The following is a 6,259-nucleotide window of genomic DNA, read 5'->3' as shown; positions in this document are numbered from 1 at the left end:
CTGACGGTCAGACCTGTGCAGAATTTAGGAGCCTGTGGATTTGTTTCTTTGATTTGTTAATTAACCATTTCAGGGCTGGATGGTAATTGAACCTCAATTTCAAGACTGTCTTATTTAAGAGAATATGGTAATTAAACCTTTACTTGAAAGCTCTGTGTTTCATAGCAGCAGCGAGAGACATCTTTTGTTGTCTAAAGCTGTTGTAAGACCAGAATGTTCTTAAAGTAAAATCAGAGCTTTTAGCTATGCCTTGTCTGACCCGGCAGCCTCCAGGGAGGAACTGGTTGAGGCCTGACGGCTGCTGTAGCAGCAGGTGGCAAGGCTGCCTATTTGTTTGCGAAGCTAGAACAGGTGACACAGAGATCCCGTAGGAATTGTGTATTGTTGGTGTGCTCAAAGATGAACGCTTGCAAGCTTGTTTTAATGATGTCTTAGTTCTACTGCTCTAAGTAAAGTGCCCCTCCACCCCACCGCACCCCAGACAGGGTTTCTCTGTGTAGCCCGGGCTGTCCTGGAACTCAGCTCTGACCTCAAACTCAGAGATGGGCTTGCCCCTCAAGGCACGCATCAGCACCGCCCGCTTTAAGTAAAGTTCTTAACTGCTGTGCATGCACGAGAGATATAAGAGACAAAGAATCCCGGTAGTGAAAAGAGATGGAACCAAGCAGAAAGATGTGTGCTTGTGCGGGCATTGCTTAAAGGACGTGTGCTATGTCGGCGTGCCTGAGGGAATCAGACTCTTTTCTTGTGGTGAAGTTAAAGTAGAATCAAACTGGGCTCAATAAAGAGAGAGAGAAACAGGGGCGGAGAGATGGCTCAGTGGTTAAGAGCACTGACTGTTCTTCCAGAGGTCCTGAGTTCAATTCCCAGCAACCACATGGTGGCTCACAACCATCTGTAATGGGATCTGATGCCCTCTTCTGGTGTGTCTGAATACAACTACAGTGTACTTATATATAATAAATAAATCTTTAAAAAAAAGAGAGAGAGAGAGAGAGAGAAACAGGGAGACAAAGAGTGATGGAGGGGAGCACAGGGCTCGAACCCTTGCTCCTGAGATTGGAGTTGTCCAAAATTTAACCCCAGCACTCCAGAGGCAAAGGAAGGCAGATCTCTGTGAGTTGGAGGTCAGCCAGGGCTACACAATGAGACGACCCTATCCCCGCAAAAGGCCAATAAATAATTAAACGCGTAAAAAGTCTGAAAGAGGACAAGAGAGATGCCTTAACGATTAAGAGAAGTTGTTGCTCTCGCAGAGGACTTGAATTTGGTTCCCAGTACCCACGTGGAACCACACAGGGCTCGTCATAACCACCTGCAACTCCAGTTCCAAGGGACCCAACAGCCTCTTCTGGGTTTCTTGGTCACCTGCAGTAGTGTGCAAAGGCACACACATAGGTGCACATACACATATATAACTTAAAAATAAGAAAAAAGACGTGAGGTAACTGAGTGTCTTGCTATATTCCTGTAACTCCAACATTCAGGAGGCTAAGCCAAGAGGACTGCTCTAAATGAGTCCTTTTCTTAAACGGCAAGCAAGCAAGCAAACAAACTTCAAGAGTGTCCTCCTAACTGCCAAGAGGGATTGTGATTGAATGAGCAGTTTGCCGCTGTGGTTCCTCTGGGCTGATTTTGATCGTATCTGGATCAGGTAAACCAGGAGAGAGTGATACTATCTCACTTCCCACTTTCCAGCCCCTCAGAAGCTCAGCAAACATCAAAGGAAATAATGAGAATGGGGGTTTCTAAGCGAAGATCACCAGATAGCCGCAAAGATGGCTGACAGTTAGGAGCACCTGTCCTTACAGAGGACCTGACCTCAGTTCCTGTCCCACCTGGCCTTGCGACCTGAGGCCACCCACTCCAGGCTATTCCCAGCCACCTACCGCACGAGTTCTGTGGGAACAGTTTTTCTAAGAGACGCGGTCTGAAGATACGCTTTACACAACAAACTTTCACCCAACCTGTAACCAAGTTAATAATGTGTTTTGGGATCATTTATGGCAATGTTGCTCATTCTGCTCACACACTGTATATTCTAACTGTTCACAATTAATGAGTCCTATGTTCTAGACTTTAACGTAATTCACCCCTACACACTCAGCTTTGACTGTATTATATTTCAGATTTTTCCTTTGTGACTCTTTCCTTCATGGTCCTGACCCAGAACGGTGAACTGTGTGTGTGTGTGTGTGTGTGTGTGTGTGTGTGTGTGTGTGTGTGTGTGTGTGTGAGAGAGAGAGAGAGAGAGAGAGAGAGAGAGGAGACAGAGAGAATAACAGAGATAGAGACAGAGGCAGGGAGACAGGGAGAGACAGCAGAGAGAGAAAGTCCAAGTCTAAGACCCATGTAAAGTGATCATATCCGACCATGGCTTTGTGTGCTGCTGGGTGTTAGTAGGGACAGAAAGACATTATTCTCCCTTAAGAGATTGCTGTGAAAGATTGATTAAGGCAAAGTTTTCTTATTCCTTCTCATTACTATATTTGCCATGCTGCTCAGTACAGAGAGACAATGCCTTTGTTCAGGTCTACGTTTTTAGATTGGGACTCTCTTGAATTAGACTTCTTTCAGATTAGAACAGGAGAGACCAAAACTCTTCTGGGGGGAAAAAAAAAAATCTGGCACTCTTTCGAGTAAATGACACCAAGAATTGGTCTTCATTTATGTGGCATTGCCACAGATCCACGGACCAAATCTGACGTCCTCTTCCCATCTCAGAAGGCAGCTGCACACGTGTGCCACTCGCTCACGCAAACCCACGGTCAGACAAAGAAACTTTGAGACTCTAGAGCACAGGCGCTTAAAGACATTTTAAATAGTGTTTTTAACCCGAATGTAATCGAGTGGCCTTCGTAAATAAAGATCGTCGCCACTGGTTATCTAAGAGGAGTATTTAAATAGTATTTTATTTAATTATTTTATTTTTGGAGACAAGGTCTTATTCTGTGGTCCTGGCCAGCCTGAAAATCTTGAATAGATCAGGCTTGCCTTGAACCTGTAGGGAGGTACTGAGTCTGTCTCAAGAGCTGGGATCACAGACATACACCGTCATGCCCAGCTCAAGAACGAGTTAATTATAAAAATACTTCCATTAGGTTCATTTAGCTAAAGCAGAGAACAAGCCGAAAGATTAACTGTTAGACGGCCGTAAAGAGGTTCATAGGGCTTTACAAACGGTTCAGAGGACATTTATAAACCTGAGGATAATGCCCCAAATCAATGAAAAGCAAGCTCCCATCTATCATCCCGTCACTTCTCCTGTGAGATGGGACATGAGAGTTGCCTGTAAGTTTGAGGGACCGCCTGCTTGGAGTACTCAGCACAGGAAAAAATTCTACAAGGTGGAAGGTGGAACCAACTCCTAAAAATTGTCCTCCAACCACATGTGTGTAAATACACACACACACACACACACACACACACACACACACACACACACACAAAACCTGGCCCATGATTTAAAACAAATAACTGATATAATTTAATAAAATATTTACTGGATTTAGGATTAGTGTTGTTGTGACATGCCCCTAAAGGCTCCCTGTTATTTGAACATTTGGTTTCCAGCTGGTGCTGCTAGGTTGGAAGGTTGTAGAACCTTTAGGAAGCAGAGTTTTACTGACTAAAGTGGGTCACTGTGTAGAGGTCCCACGGATGGTCCCAGTTCCTTTCTTCTCTGTGTATCCTGTCTGTAGATACAATGTAACTATATCCTCTTTGCCTCCTAGCCATGTCTTCCCAGCTGAAATAAACCTCTTCATTGTAAATTACTTGTCAAGTTTATCATTACAGCAATAACAGAATTGATAGAAATATCATTGTTCGTTACTAGTTGATTGGTTACTTGTATTTGTGGCACAGAGGTCAAAGAACACTTGCAGATCCTCAAATTTGGCAGCAAGTACCTTACCTGCTGAGCCATCTTGCAAGCCCTTTTTTAGACCTTTTCTCTCTTGTGGTTATAAAGTAAACGTGTATTGTCTTTCTATGTTGTAAGCCTTTCTGAGAACAGCCTAATCTTTTGATAGCCACCAGGTACAAGTGTAAATTTCATCCCTGTGCAGATGGTTGATACACTAGTGATTACAAAAGGGGTGGGAGCAAGGGAAATATGATCTCAGACCAGTTTTTTTTTTTTTTTTTTAAGGTGGCTCTGAAAAGAGCCTTTGGGTTTGGTGTCAGCTAGGAACGCTCCCTTGGAGCTGGTTACTTGGTGATCCTGGGCAGCAGCAGGTGCACAGTCTTCCGTCCGGATGATGGTCGAGCGCTTGTTGTAATGCGCCAGGTGTGACGCTTCGCCTGCAATGCACTCGAAGATGTCGCTCACAAACGAGTTCATGATGTTCATCGCCTTGGAAGAGATGCCCGTGTCGGGTGCAAATGCCTCAGCACCTTATACGCATACACCGAGTAGCTCTCCTTGAAGCTGTGCTTGCGCTTCTTGCCCTCCTTTTGCTCTTTGGTCACGGCCTTCTTGGGAGCCCTTCTTCCAGGCGGGAGCAGACTTCGCGGGCTCGGGCATGGTGAGACTGGAACTCTAGAACTCTAGCCCTCAGACCACCTTTTACCACAGTGTTCAAGCACAGAGCAGTCGACCCACTGCTGGGACCGTTCACTACAGAGATGAGAGACTTAACCTTTGAAACTGATGGAGTATCCAGCATGGCTGATTTTTTTTAATGATTTAATGTCTCAAATAAAGATTTTAAATGTATCTCTCAAATAAACTCCCTAGCGATCCCGTTGTGTATCTCCCTACACCTACTTCGCTATTTCCTTTATTTGATTCGTATGACTTCTCAGAACAGCTCCCCGACAAATACTAATTCAAACCTAATTACGATTCTTTTTAAATATTTGAAAAATTACATGTATGTAATTGTTTGTGGGCATATGTATATGTGTGTAGGCCGGTACGAACAAGTTCTTTCTTTTCACGATTTGGGTCTCAAGAATCAAACTAGAGTTGCAGGCTTGCTGAAGCACCTTCCCTTCTGAGCTCCCTCATTAGCCCCAGTGAGATATTTATTTCTAAGACGGAGTACTTGGCCTCAACAAGTGGAAGGCATCTTATGTATAAGATTCTTTATGGGTAAGAATTAAGCCTAGCTGAGCATATAGTCACTCCTGTAATCCTAGCACTTGGGACACAGAGGCAGGAAGATCAGAATCAGAAGGTCACACAACGGACACATTGTGAGTTCCAGGCCAGTCTAGGGTACATGAGACCCTGTATCAAAAAAGAAGGAAGGAAGAATAGATAGAAAGAACAAAGGAAAGAAAGAAAGGAAGAAAACAAAGTGAAGAAAACATACACCAGAAAAAACCTCTCTCTCTCTCTCTCTCTCTCTCTCTCTCTCACACACACACACACACACACACACACACACACACAAGTAAATAAAAGTTTTGAGAAAAAAGAGAATGTCAGGAAAAATGGATAGGGCTCTGGCAAAAAAATAAAAAAAAGTAGGATGTGAATAAGGGTGTTTGTATGTGTCTCCGTGACTTCCCAAAGCTAGATTAGAAAGCTCCTGACCAAGGCTAATAATATTAGCTAACATTTTAACATTTATTAGTGTAGTCAGTGGGGGAGGGGCTCACATATGCCACAGTGCACATGTAGACAACTTGAGGAAGTTGGGTCTCTCATTCCACCACGTGGGTCCCAGGTCAGTAACTCAGCCCAGCAGTCTGTCTCAGTGGCCGGCCGCCTTTACCAGCTGAGCCTTTTCTCTTGCTCCCTGACTGACCTTCGGAGCTCACCGTTGCCAATCCCTGCGCTTAATGCTCTACAGTCCGTCAGCGTCACAAAGTCACACCGTTATCTTTCTATGGGAAACAAGTCCTTATGGCCGTCAGTTTGTGGATAAACTGAAGTTTATGGTTCATGGTCACGCGGCAGTAAATACCGTAGCCTGAGCCCTGAGGTTTCCTGTCTCCAAAATGCAGGCTTTGAAACGCTTTACCATTTGTCCTTTGAGAGGATTCCAGCCGCTGGTAGTGCCCTGGGTGAATGAAGACGCCTGACTCCTAATGATCCCACCTAGACAAGGTGCTCTGGGTTGCTCTCCCACTCTGGGTTGCTTTCCCATCTCCTGTCTCCTCTCACCCCTCCTCCTTTCCCAGCCATGAATTGTGGCTCCTCCTTTTCAGGGTAAGTTCTTTGATCAAACTTGACACCTTGTGGTCAAAACACAAGCTTCACCTCTCTGCTGGAATTGGATACTTTTATTCCCCACCGCACATCTTT

At 44.7% G+C, this 6,259-nt stretch overlaps 1 pseudogene; it reads right to left on the bottom strand.

The window, feature by feature from the left end:
* Positions 1 to 243: 243 nt before the first annotated feature.
* On the bottom strand, positions 244 to 4,528 carry LOC116912690 (annotated as a pseudogene).
* Between the last annotated feature and the right edge of the window lie 1,731 nt (positions 4,529 to 6,259).

Source organism: Rattus rattus, chromosome 11 (genome assembly GCF_011064425.1).
Source record: "Rattus rattus isolate New Zealand chromosome 11, Rrattus_CSIRO_v1, whole genome shotgun sequence".
NCBI classification, from domain to species: Eukaryota; Metazoa; Chordata; class Mammalia; order Rodentia; family Muridae; genus Rattus; species Rattus rattus.
Note: the sequence above shows the minus strand (reverse complement) of the source record. Positions and strands in the feature narration are given on the sequence as shown.